At 45.3% G+C, this 13,584-nt stretch overlaps 1 protein-coding gene across 1 annotated transcript in view; it reads right to left on the bottom strand.

Moving 5' to 3' along the window:
• CPNE2 (copine 2) overlaps positions 1-11,831 on the bottom strand; it is a 215,659-nt gene extending 203,828 nt beyond the window's left edge. The window contains exon 1 of the mRNA XM_068260756.1: positions 11,617-11,831. The gene's annotated coding sequence lies outside the window, so the exon portion shown is untranslated. The remainder of the gene's footprint in view (positions 1-11,616) is intronic.
• Between the last annotated feature and the right edge of the window lie 1,753 nt (positions 11,832-13,584).

Here is a 13,584-nt window from a genome sequence, read left to right as displayed (position 1 = left end):
TTTAGGCGTGATGACCTTTTCACCACTGAGTTATCACCGCTTTTTCCTGCTCTTCGCGCGAAGTTACCGCGCGTGAGCGCGCGCGCAAAGTCCCATAGGGTTTAATGGGAGCTTCGCGCGAAGCGTCGGGAGCTGCGCGCGCGTACGCGCGGTAACTTCGCGCGAGTTTCTTCTTATCACGCCTAAAGTGAGTTTAGGCGTGATAAGGGGCTTTTCACTGGCGTGCAAACACTTTGCACCGCTTTGTGAATCAAGCCCGATAAGTTTAAGCACCAACTGGGTTAGCACCGCAGTGCACAGCTGATCAAAAGTTTTGCGCTAGCAAAGTCTGGTGCACTTTGCATAGAGTTTAATGGAGCTGCTTTGCGTGCGGGACTTTGCACGCTATGTACACTTATCTAAACTTATCATGCCTAAACTTATCATGCCTAAACTGAGTTTAGGCATGATAAAAATGGTTATCACGCCTAAAGTCTTTAACTGGGTTATCACCGCTTTGTGAATCAAGCCCTAACTCTCTTATGAGTTGTTATTATTATGTACTTATATAGTGCCAACATATTTCACAGTACATATTGTCTTGTCACTAACTGTCCCTCATGCTGGGCATACACAGCGTTGTATTTTCTTATCAATCGAGATGCTGATGGCTCGATTGATAATTTCCGACATGTCTGATCACCGCGTGGATCGATTCTCAGCTCGATCCCCGGGGGCGGACAATGGGCAAAAACGAAGCTCTGATAAGGAAGTGCCCGCGGGGACGAGCGGGAATCGATCCACGCGCACACGAGCGGTGACACGCCGGCATCAAGCCGCTGGCTCGATTCCGGCGCATTATCTCACCGTGTATGCCCAGCATTAGAGGAGCTCACAATCTAATGCTGACTATAGTCATATGTCTATTGTAATCTAGGGTCAATTTAGGGGGAAGCCAATTGACTTATCTGTATGTTTTTGGGATGTGAGAGGAAGCCAGAGTGGTTGGAGGAAACCCGCATAGACATGGGGAGAACATACAAACTCCGTGCAGATAGCGCCCTGGCTGGGATGTGAATGGGGGACCCAGAGATGCAAGGCGAGAGCACAATCCACTACCCCACCGTGCTGCCAATGAGTTAACAATCATTACTTGCAGTCCATCACTAAGGCAGACAGTGATAGCAGATGCCAGCAAAAATTGCTCACTCTCCAATACAACTGGTATCCTCCCTACATTCAGATGTGAACACCAGAAATGGGACAGTCCAAACGGTGGATTTTGCATATAAGCAGTTTAAGAGGAATCCTAGTACTGTATGCACTAAATAAAAGCATTCTAATTGTTTCAATCATTTTTACAATTCATTTTTTACTTATAAGGTGCACTAAAAGTACGCTTTTAAAGTTGTTTTTCTGCCCCTTAAAAGTCTGCATGTTCTTCTCCCAAACAGAGGCTATTGTTCTTCAAGGTTAAAGAGACACTGAAGCGAAAAAAAAATTATGATATTATGATTTGTATGTGTAGTACAGCTAAGAAATAAAACATTAAGATCAGATACATCAGTCTAATTGTTTCCAGTACAGGAAGAGTTAAGAAACTCCAGTTGTTATCTCTATACGAAAAAGGTATTAAGCTCTACGACTTTCAAAGTCATGGAGAGGGCTGTTTTCTGACTTTTATTATCTCAACTGTTAGTTAACTATTTACTTTTTCTCAGCCAGAGGAGAGGTCATTAGTTCACAGACTGCTCTGAAAGAATCATTTTGAATGCTGAGTGTTGTGTAAACTGCACATATTATAGAATGATGCAATGTTAGAAAAAACACTATACCTGAAAATAAAAATATGAGAATATTTTCTTTGCTGCTAATCTTTTAGTAATTATTCATAGTACACAACCAATTCATTATATCATATTTTTTTTCGCTTCAGTGTCTCTTTAAGGCGGACCTGAACTCAGAACTTCCTCTCTGCTCTAAAAGATAAGCAAAAGCATAATAACCTTTAAAGAAAAGCATTTCTTTGTTACAGCTGATACAAATCCTGCAATAAATCTGCAGTGTGCCTACTTGCTACTTTCATGAAAGCAGACATCGGGTTAAAATTCAGTGTTTACAAATATTCTGCTCTGCCGAGGCAGCCAGCTGACACAACTGACAGTTCCAATTACACTTGTGATTAGTCACAGATGAGGGGGAATCAGACAGGCTAAACTCTCTAAATACATACAGGGTGCATTTCTCAGTGTTTTCCTTCTGTCCTGTGCAAAGGTTCAGGACCACTTTAAGCTGGCCATACACTATTAAGGTCTTTAACTTCTTGCTGACCGCTCCACGCCAATTGATGTGAACGGCCTTCTATGGGGCTAGCAGGAGAGCGCGTGCACGCCGATGTGCGCGCATCTCCTCTTCGAAGGCGGGCCAGACAATGAAGCATACCCAGGTGACAACCTGACTTCAGTGTCACCTGATGTGGAATTTGATTGGAAACCAGCAAATTACTGCTTTCTGGCTTCATTCTATGTGCGGACCACCAATATTTAAAGATGTAGCTGACTGCAACTATAATACATTTGTGTGTGGGGGGCCAGTAAAAAAGCCTCAGGGGGCCACATTCAGCCCGCAGGCCTTAGTTTGAGGACCACTGTGCTATGCGTTCAACCGCTGAAAGTTGGGATTTGAATTCTTGTCAACACAATTATACAACACAACAACTTCCTCTAACTTATAAGATCTTCACTGAACCCCAGCTCTCCCTCCTCGCTCATACATAACCTTAACAAAATCCCTTAGTGGCTACCACTTGAAGCCCTAACCTTAAGGCCAGAAGCCCATAAGGAGCGATTTTCTGAGCGATTTGCGATTTGAAAACTCTTGCTAATGTAATGCTATGGGTGTGATCCCATTTGAGCAATTTGATTTTATAAAAATCCCCCATAGCATTGCATTAGCAAGAGCTTTTTCAAATCGCTAGCGATTAGGAATCGCTCCTAGTGGGTTTCTGGCATAAGGCCGGTTTCAGACTGCAGATTGGCGGCAGTGTTGTGGAGCTGCTCGGGGACCACACCGCCAAAAACAGGCCTTCGGGGATTACTGCGTAAGTATGCGGTAATCCCCTTATGCCTCAAATCCAAACAGGAGGTGACACTCGCTTGTACTCACTTCCTGTTTTGGAAATACGGAAGTGTCCAGAAGCGTATTGTGAAAATACGCTTACACGCATGAGCGCCGCCGCCAACATTTTGAAAACACCTGTGTCGCCATAGGCTTACATGACTTCCGGTCCACCGCAGAGTGCAGCACAGCAACGTAGGCATGTACTGGGGTTAGATAGGGCACATCCGGTGCAGTGTACCGCACTGTGAGTGGTATGAGCTACTCCATAGACTTTCATTAGGCTGCAGTAAAATTACCGCACAGTACCAGTGTGAAAGGGCCCTAAAGAAAACCTGAAATAAGGAAACTCACGTCAGGTTTGATAATTATCTAAGTAGAGAGAAGGCTCTGGATACCATAAGGTAGAGTTTCTACATTCAGTTCTTAAGTACTCCCAACAGTACATGTTTTGTGGAAATCCACAGAGGTATTTAATAGGCCTGAAAGATAAATCGAATTTAAACTGAAATCGCGATCACAAAGATTACAATTTTGGAAACGTCAAAGCGGCGATTATCGTGATCACATCATTTACACATGGGAAGTTTGAAGAAGCGGCTTCAAACTTACCCGAAGTCCGGGCGCATGTGGCCCGCAGCATCGGCAGTGTTGGGTATAACTTCCGCACAAGTCCAGAGCTGTCTGTCCTCTCTTGCCATCTGCCGACTCTTGTGCACGTCATACTTCCTGGTTCCTGTATGTCACATGACATACAGGAAGTATGCCGTGCATTAGAGCCTGCAGGAGGTGAAGTGGCTAGATGGGCATCGCTGGACTCTTGCTGGAAGGTATGACCAGCACTGCCGCAGCATGGGGGCACAGGGTGGGTGCAGAGAGAGACACGGTGGGCACAGAGAGAGACACAGAATGGGCACAGAGAGACAAAAGGGGCACAAAGAAACAAATAAGAAAAGAGAGAGACCCAGAGGGGGCACAGAGAGAGACACAGAGGGCACACAGACAAAGGTGGCACAAAGAGAGACACAGGGTGCAAAAAGAGAGACGGGGACAGAGGCACACAGAAAAGGGGAACAATGCTTTATTTGAAAGAAATTGTGAATCGAAATCCCGATTTCGGACAGTAATCGCTCAATTCAATTTTTTACTAAAATCGTTCAGGCCTAGTAGTTAAAGAGACACTGAAGCGAAAAAAAAAATTAGATATAGTGAATTGGTTGTGTACTATGAATAATTACTAGAAGATTAGCAGCAAAGAAAATATTCTCATATTTTTATTTTCAGGTATATAGTGTTTTTCTAACATTGTATCATTCTATAATATGTGCAGATTACACAACACTCAGCATTCAAAATGATTCTTCCAGAGCAGTCTGTGAACTAATGACCTCTCCTCTGGCAGAGAAAAAGTAAATAATTAAATAACAGTTGAGATAATAAAAGTCAGATAACAGCCCTCTCCATGTCTTTGAAAGTCTTAAGCTGGTCATACACTAGGCCGACTCCCACCAGATCGACAGCAGATTCGATCGAATCTGGGATCGAATCTGCTGTCACATCGTTCGCGCAACACGCCGAATTTCGATCCATTTCGTCCGATCCCGACGATCGCTCCGTGCTGAAAATTACCGTCGATCGCCCGCGGATAGGGAGTGCACCGCTAGCGGCATTCGAGTACCCGACTACCGACGCAATAGAGCCCGCATACATTACCTGCTCTGCTGGCACGACTGCCCCCGGTCACCGCTACTCCGTCCCTGCGCTGGTCTGGTCTGGTCTCCGGGTCCGGAATGCTTCACTTCTTCTAGCCCGGCAGGAAGTTTAAACAGTAGAGGGCGCTCTACTGTTTAAACTTCCTGCCTGGCAGGAAGAAGGAGTAAAGCATGCTGGACCTGGAGACCAGAGCGGAGACGGAGCAGCGGAGACGGAGCAGCGGTGACCGGGGGCAGTCGCGCCGGCGGAGCAGGTAATGTATGCCGGGGGGGGGGGGGAGAGCGGCGGCAGCACCACCACCACAACAGATTGTGAACGGTTTCAGGCTGAAATCGGTTCACAATCTGTTTGCAGTAAAGGTAGCCATACGATCCCTCTCTCATCAGATTCGATCAGAGAGGGATCTATCTGTTGGTCGAATCTGATGGCAAATCGACCAGTGTATGGCTACCTTTAGAGCTTAATGGCTTGTTTGCATAGAGATAACAACTGGAGTTTCTTAACTCTTCCTGTACTGGAAACAATTAAGGTGCCCATACACTCGTCAGATTGGCAGCAGATAGATAAGAAATGCTTCTGATGATCTATCTGATGCATTTTTAGAACATTTTTTACCAGGATAGAATTCCAATAGATTTCTGTTTGAAATCTATTGAAATTCGATCTGATGGCATTGTTTTGCCATCAGATTTCCATTAAGGCCAATGCAAAATGATAAGCAATCTCATCAGATCGACCTAGATTTTCCACCCTGCCAGTTCGATGGAAACCCATCGAAATCGATCGAAATCAGCCATCGATCGGTCGATTTGCCAACCGATTTGCAATCGATCAATCGATTTGGATCGATCAGTCGGCCAGAAAATCGACTGAGTGTATGGGCCCCTTTAGACTGATGTATCTGATCTTAATGTTTTATTTCTAATGGTCCGTACACACGCCGGCTATTTTCGCCTATCTCCTTGCGGAGAGCCGCAAAAGCGCCCCTGCTAGAGCCAGGAAAGGTAAATAAATCAGCGCTTATCAGGCTTGTCGAGAGAGGATTCCGGGACACTTCGGGGGAGCCAGCTCTGGACTGCCTGCAGCTACGGGGGGGGGGGAGGGGGAAGCCTCATTGGGACCCTGAGGCTTCCCCCTCCCTAGGTGAGTAACCCCCAGGGGAACTTTTTTTTGGTTACAGGTTCTCTTTAAAGAGAACCCGAGGTGAGATTTAATTATATTAGTGGGCCACAGAGGCTGATTGTGCACACTTATACCAGCCTCTGTTGCCCTATGGTGTGCCCACAGGACCCCCCTGCGCTCTGCTATCCCCTCCGCCGTGCTAGTGACACGCAGCGCGTCGCCAGCACAATGTTTACCTATGCGGTGTCTGTCAGCGCCGCTCCCCCGCCTCCTCTGTATCGGCGCTACCCGCCCGCGTCCCTTCCCTCCCGCTGATTGAAACCCTGCTGATTTCAAGGCGTAAAAATTTACGCATTGAACCAGTAATGCGTAAAAATGTATGTGTTAATGTTCCTGCACTAGCGGGAATGCGTAAAAATGTACGCAATGCGTCCCGCCGACCTCCAAGGTCGGCAAGCTGCCAGCGGGGGACTGGAGCAGCAGTGAGTGACTACGAGGGCACAGGATGGCTGCATGGGGCTGGTAGAAGCCCCAGGTAAGTGAAACACATTTTTTTATTTTGCTTGGACCTTCCCTTTAAGGACTGAGGTGAGAAACCCTGCCATAGAGCCTTCCTGTTTCTCCATCATTCCTGCACCGTCCTAGGGATGCTTGTTCGGATTTTGTGGAAAACTCTGCATTTCCAATTGGAAATCGGCTTTTCCTGTCAGAAATACCGCACTACCGCAACTCATTTTAGCCCAATCACAGAACTCAGAAGCATTCAACCAATCTGGGAATGCAGAGTGAACTCGTAAGTACAGTATTTGGCCAATCAGAAAATGCAAAAAATGACCAATAGAAAGACTCCTCGGAACATGAAAATCCGCGGAATTGGGAATCAGCATTGGCGGAAATCTGAATTTCCGTGGAATTGGAAATATGCATTTCCGGCCACCCCCACGCTGTCCCCAGTTGCAGATATTCCACCAAATTGTTCTCTGGAACCCCTCGGGTAATCTTTGTAACCGCTCTCATCCCTGATTAGTTCAAAAGAGCAGCGCATTCGTACTGTGCATGTGCGAGTCCAAACTTGCTTATGTGCATCAGGGATGCATTCATCCTCAAACTACTTGGTAGCGCGAGTAGTTACAAAGATTGTCTCAAGAGCTATACGGCCGAACAACTTGAAAAGCTGCACCTGGGGATGGCACAGGTATTTTCCATGTTAACCCTATCCCAACCAGAAAGCTTTCCCTAACCAATAAACCTATCCTAAACCTAACCTCTCAAAAGGAGACACTCACAGTAAAGGTTGGTTTACATTGGGCCCTTTTGTAGCACTTTGTTGATTTCCGGAGACCAGCAAAGCGATGCAGCTAATGTATCCCTATGGGATCATTCTCAATGCAGTGTTTGCGATTTGAACAAATTGTAAACACGCTGCATGTAGCGCTTTGGGGACGATTGTGTTGTGATTCTCATTTTATTGAATGGGAATCACAAGTGCAAATCGCGTTAAAAAAAAAATTTGTACGGCAAAATCGTGATTTGCGCTTCTAACGTTAACTAGCCCTAAGGCACACTAACAAAGCTGATTAACTAAACGTTTAGCAATATGACATATGTATGAGATATGGTGGTGAAAGGAGAAAATCCATTGGGTGATGACGCCATAGATAGCCAATGGTTACCCCACACTCCCAGACCAAAATTCATCCAAAGGGGTCAGGTTTGTGCACAGAGAAAGATTGCCTGCTCAGTACTATTTTCCGATGGAGAGAGCGCACTGCACATGCTCAGACTGGCCGCGGCTGGCCGAAGTTACGGGAACCGGTACAGATGTCTGAGGAAAGCGGCGTGGGAGCGATCCGTGCTGATGGGGCTGGAGGAAGCCCCAGGTATGTATAAATCTTTCGATACAGCTCATCTCTGGTTTCCTTTAACCAAAGATAAATGTCTAAAGGTGGCCACACACCATACAATTTTTTCAATTTAAGAATTGCAATAATTTTTTCTGACTGATTGTAACATTTCAATAAATATAACCAATGTACCACACACCTATGTTCAATTTTTTCCTCAATTATGATAAAAATGATTGGAAACTCAGAGAAAATTGTTAGGGTGTGTATATTAATAAATTAACAATCCAACACACACCATACAATCTTTAGTAGAGATTGCAGAGAAATATCTGGCATTCCGGATCGATTTAAATCGAAAAAAAACGGGAAATCCAATTAGATTTTTCAGTCGAATATAAAAAAAAAAAAAAAGGTTTCGAGATACGATCGTTTTTATCGAATTACTGTAAAATCTGATCATTTTATTGTATCGTGTGTATCGTTATTGCCACCTTAAGCCTGTATGCTCAAAAAGAATTTCTTGCACAAGAAAGCAGTACATTCTATTTGAGCATACAGGCTTACACATTCATCTTTTGGGTAAGCAGTTTACCTTATTTTAATGGTTTTGAATATTTTATAATTTGGGGCACCTCTCATTCATGGCCACACACCTTACAATTAAAAGATCCAATTTTACACCAATTCGATAATTATGTCGGTTGTACCCAAAAAAATCAAAAGAATTTTTTTAATGGCTCGAGAAACCTGATCGAATTTCCTGTTTTTATTTGATAAAAGAAGATCGGGAGCGTTGGATTTTTCGAATCATTTTTTATCAAAATTGTCTGGTGTGTGGTCGATTGTCAATTACATGATGTAAAGACCCAAGCAATTTTTTCAGAGTTTTCAATCATTTTTTTTCATAATTAGGGAAAAAATGTAACATGTGTGTGGTGCATTGGTCAGATTTTTGAAATGTTACAATCCATCAGAAAAATTGATTGCAATTCTTGAATTGAAAAAAAATATTTAAAACATTGTATGGTGTGTGGCCACCTTTAGGCCTGGAACCCACTAGATCGATTTTGTGAGCGTTTAGTAAGCGATTCAAACCGCTATCGATTTCCCTAAACGCTCAGCTAATGTTAATGGATGGGCCAAATACCACTGGAGCGATTGCGATTACCAAAACGCAAAACGCAGGACATGCAGCATTTTTAGCGTTTAGTGTTTATGCAATGTAAAGTATATAAACGCTGGCCTAATCGCTCATCAAAACCTACACATAGCGATTTTGCTAGTGTTTTGAAGTTACAGCACACTATAAAAAAATTAAAATTAATTGAAAGGACCAATCAGAATTAAAAACGCTAATCGCTAACCGCTACACAATCGCTGGCAAAAACCTCGCACTTTTTAAAATCGCTGCCAAAAACGCTCATGAAATCACTTGCTCACACAAAACGCTAGCGATTGCGATTAGCGATAGCGTTTTGTAGTGGGTTCCAGGCCTTAGACTGACTGAGGATTGATGAGTATGCATATCTTCCCCTCACGCCTTGATTGAGCTTTCAGTATAGGTCAAGCTATCAGTAACTTACAGGTTTTATCAATTTCATAAAAATTTCTGTAGTTTCGTAGTTTCAGTAAATATTAATCTCCTTCTAATAGGGTTATCATTGTGAATTGCTGAAAGTCAGATTTTGTGTATGTAAGCAGATATGTGGTAGATGAAACATGTAAACCATCAAAGCACCCAGGTGTGAACAAGACCTGCTGAACATTCAACAGATGTTGCAGCACAGAAATCAGCACAAGAGGTGCACTGTACAGGGCTCTCTCTACAGGCGCAGCACATGTAATGCAACACAAGGCCCGGACAGATGTGCATAGCTGTAACACATGCACACTGCTGCTGCTACATGGAGCATAGAGCTCTGCAAAACCACATGAGAGGTCAGAAAATGCAGGAAACCGTGAAATAGATGAATGACGCCGGCTGCTAAGATACTATAGAAGCACTGCACAAATCTCTATACTTCTATGGATGGAATTTGCATAATTCTCACTGATTATATAATGCGTGTAGAAATAGCATAAATCCTGCTGCCATCGTGCTACAACTCAGATGAAAAAACTGTTCCTGATCCAGCACAATGCTTACAGGGACGTTCCACAATTTCCAGAGTCCTGGAGGTGCTGCCCCAGATGGAGAGGCAGCCAAAATTCCACCAGATTTCAGCCAATCCCCCCCAACACTCATAGGAAATAGTGTGATGCCTGATCTCAGAAATAACAGTCAATGAGCTCCACACATCAAAACATCCTCACTTCTTTATATGGCAAACTGCCAATACTCTAAGCTGGAAGTAAAACATCTAGTTCAGGCCATCTTACTGCAATTCCAGAGCTTAAAAGAGAACACTAAGCACATTTCTGAACACTCGTATATGGCAAAGGAGGATCATCAAAGGAGGAATCTCCAGACTTTTTTCTCTTTTGTCTGGCTGTCATACTGATCGTCCTGTCACAGAGGTAACAAGCATTCAGCCAGCAGAATCAGGCTCCATTCACAATGCCAGTTCTGCATGTTTCTTCTGAGTCAGTGACTCAAGATATTAGAGACAGAAGGATCAGCAGCACTGACAGGAAAATGGCAGGTTTTAAAACGAAATGCAGAGAGCAGCCTCCACTATGGGTTTCCATCAGGTGTTGAGTGATGTTTAGACACCTCCAGCCCGTTTTGTGATTCACTCACCTCTGCTACGCTGTACAGCCACACCGGTGTCCAGGTTCCTGTATCAGCTGCCTGTTTCCTGAACTCGCTATGCTACTCTGATAAGGCATGTTAACTTTCATAAGGTGTGATATCTTTCATAAGGTGTGATATCTTTGATAAGGTGGGCTATTTGGTTTATTACGGTTTAGTGAATCAAGCCCATTGTGTGTGATTTTATTGCAAATCTTCAGCTGCTGTGGCATAACGCACACCTTAAAACACGCAGAAATTTGTGTGCAAATATCATGTGCATAAAAAATGAGTGTTTTTCACATGGACAAGCGTGGTCCAAGCCTAAAGGAGAACGTTACTGAAAGTAATCGGAAGGTATTTATCGATTGATGGCATAAACCAGACTTCCTCTCTTCAGAAATGATTGCAAAATCCAACATTCCTATCAACAAAATGTTCTATTCCAATAGACGGTAGAATTGTGTAACATCAATTCTCTCCACCTATATCATGCTTTTCTGTACAATTCAATTGTAAAAATCTGATGGAAACATCTCATCTCAGGGAAAGTATTGCACCATAAATGGGTACCTTTAGAATGGTTCCATGACCTGTTCAGAGAAAAAGGACAGAAAAGCCACTCACTACATCACTGGGCTCAGCGGGGTTCAACAGGAAGGATTGGTAGTGGTGGTGGGGGGAGGGTATAGAAATATTCCTGTCATGTAAATGTGTAGGTGGGGGGCTGGCACCCCCCTCTATGACTGCAGTCTGGCACCATGTGCTGCACATTTCTGGTACACTTGCCCTGTTTGTGAATCACAAGACCAACTGAACTGAAGGAAATAGTGAGCAGTTCTGCCTTAAAAAATCACTTCCTTTGATAAGCACTTCTAATGTTCTTTCTGTAAACTGACACGAGTTGGTGAATAGACTGCACTGGTCACGCAATGCTGGGGCCATTATATATAGCACCCCTATACATAGCACACTAATTGCAGCGCGCGCGGAGCTGAGAGAGCGCCGAGCAGCGTTCAGCAGCGCTCAGCAGCAGCAGCGCCACATCACACAGAGACACACAGAGGTACATCACATCGCCAGCGGCATCTACACAACTTTACTCACATCCGAGGCTCACTGAGCTCCCGATCCGCACAGCAGTTCCATGTGACTCCGCGCTGCCAGCTGGAGAGACGCAGCCCGTATGAGGGGCTCGGAGTGGCCACTTCCCGCGTAGTGATCCTGGGCGAGCGATGTGGCAGCTTCTATGGCATTCCTGGCTTCCAGGTCATGTTCCTCCTGACACTCTGTATGTGTCTATCTCGTGTGTGAGCTGCGTGCCTGGGAAGCTTCCTCCTCCCCTCTGGGTGGGAATATAGTAACAGTCTAGCAGACTGTGTACACTTTACTGCTCCACCCAGACTGTCACTCGCTAGTCACTGTCGCTCTCTTGCGCGCTCTGTTATCCGAGTCCCTCAACAGGTGAAGGTTCCATTTCCGTAGCTGGCCGCTGGTACCACACAGAACGTTTCTGATCACCTATCCTTCATCAGAGTCTACTATACACGTTACAGGCTTAGCTATGCTCATCTACACCCTTCACTCTCATCCCCACCCACCAACTAACACTAATAGAGGGTTCCCCTCCCATAAATTCCTGTTATAATCACACACAGCTGGTCTAAGGCCATACAGGGTCCCATAGAGACAGCAATGAATTTGCCCCTCAACCCACTACTGAAACCCTTTCCCCCCTTATTTCACACCTGCCAGTTTATTTAAAGGGGTTTTCGTTAAATTTAGGCGTCGGAGAGCTGCAGAAGATGGTTGGCACAATTTGACCCTGTCGCCGCATACTTGCTATATGCTGGGTTGGCTCCCTGACTCCCCCCCCCCCCCCCATCCCCAGGCAACAAATAACTGTAAATGTATGCTGCTTTGATAAGTATGCTAGGGTGTTGGAACAGGGGCACCTCTACCTGGCTATACCGAGGGCACCTATATCTGGCTATATACTGGGAGCACCTATACCTGTCTAGACTGAGCGCCCCTATACCTGTCTATACTGAGGGCATCTATGCCTGGCTATACTGGGGGCACATCTACCTGGGTATAATGAGGGCATCTATACCTGGCTATACTGGGGGCACATCTACCTGGCTATACTGAGGCACCTATATCTGGCTATACTGGGAGCACCTATACCTGGCTATACTGGGGGCATCTCAGCCTGGATATATTGAGGGAACCTCTACCTGTCTATACTGGGAGCACCTATACCTGTCTATACTGGGGTCATTTATGCCTGGCTATACAGGGGGAACCTCTACCTGGCTGTACTGGGGGAACCTCTACCTGGCTGTACTGGGGGCACCCATGCCTGGCTATAGTTGAGTCACCTGTGCCTGATTATACTAGGGGCACCTATACCTGGCTATTCTGGGGGCACCTATGCCTAGGCTAAACTAGGAGCACATAAACCTGGCTATACTGGGGCATGTATAAGTTGCAGGGGGGCCCACTGATTTCTAGTTACGCCCCTAAGTAACACCTAAACAAGCACCTTTGTGTCCCCTTTTGAGGGTTCAAATCTCAACTCCACTGGCACATCCCACACAATTGAAGGAAAATGTTCCCAGCAGTGACCCCATGTTAGACCCCATTGCTTACAGTAAGCTCAGCTGGGTCACCTCCTGCCAGTTGCTCCCCGCCACATGATTGGACAATGCAGCCACGCAGGAGGGAAGATGATGCATCTGCAGGGACACATGTAGAAAAACCTATGCTTTTATGGATGTGAGTAGTGCAAGTCCAGATTTACATCACAGGAGCCTAAAGGCACAGCTGTACCCCTAGACATCACCCTCCATGAATCTACAAACCCCCACCAAACAGCACCGCAAGTGTGCTGGCTGTCCAGCTGTCACTTCCCCCTTACGGGTAGCTACAAGTGTCCCTTAGCTTTAGGTAGCCAGAGGTGCCCCCAAGTATTAAGTAGCTAGAAGTGCTCCTAGCTGAAGGGAGATCTCGTCAGTGGAATGTTGGGACCCGGGAGAGTAACCTCTCTTTTATGCTTTACTCAGGACTCTGCAT

The sequence above is a fragment of the Hyperolius riggenbachi genome, chromosome 11 (genome assembly GCF_040937935.1).
Source record: "Hyperolius riggenbachi isolate aHypRig1 chromosome 11, aHypRig1.pri, whole genome shotgun sequence".
NCBI classification, from domain to species: Eukaryota; Metazoa; Chordata; class Amphibia; order Anura; family Hyperoliidae; genus Hyperolius; species Hyperolius riggenbachi.
The sequence above is the reverse complement of the archived record's forward strand: the minus strand, read 5'-3'. Positions and strand labels throughout refer to the sequence as shown.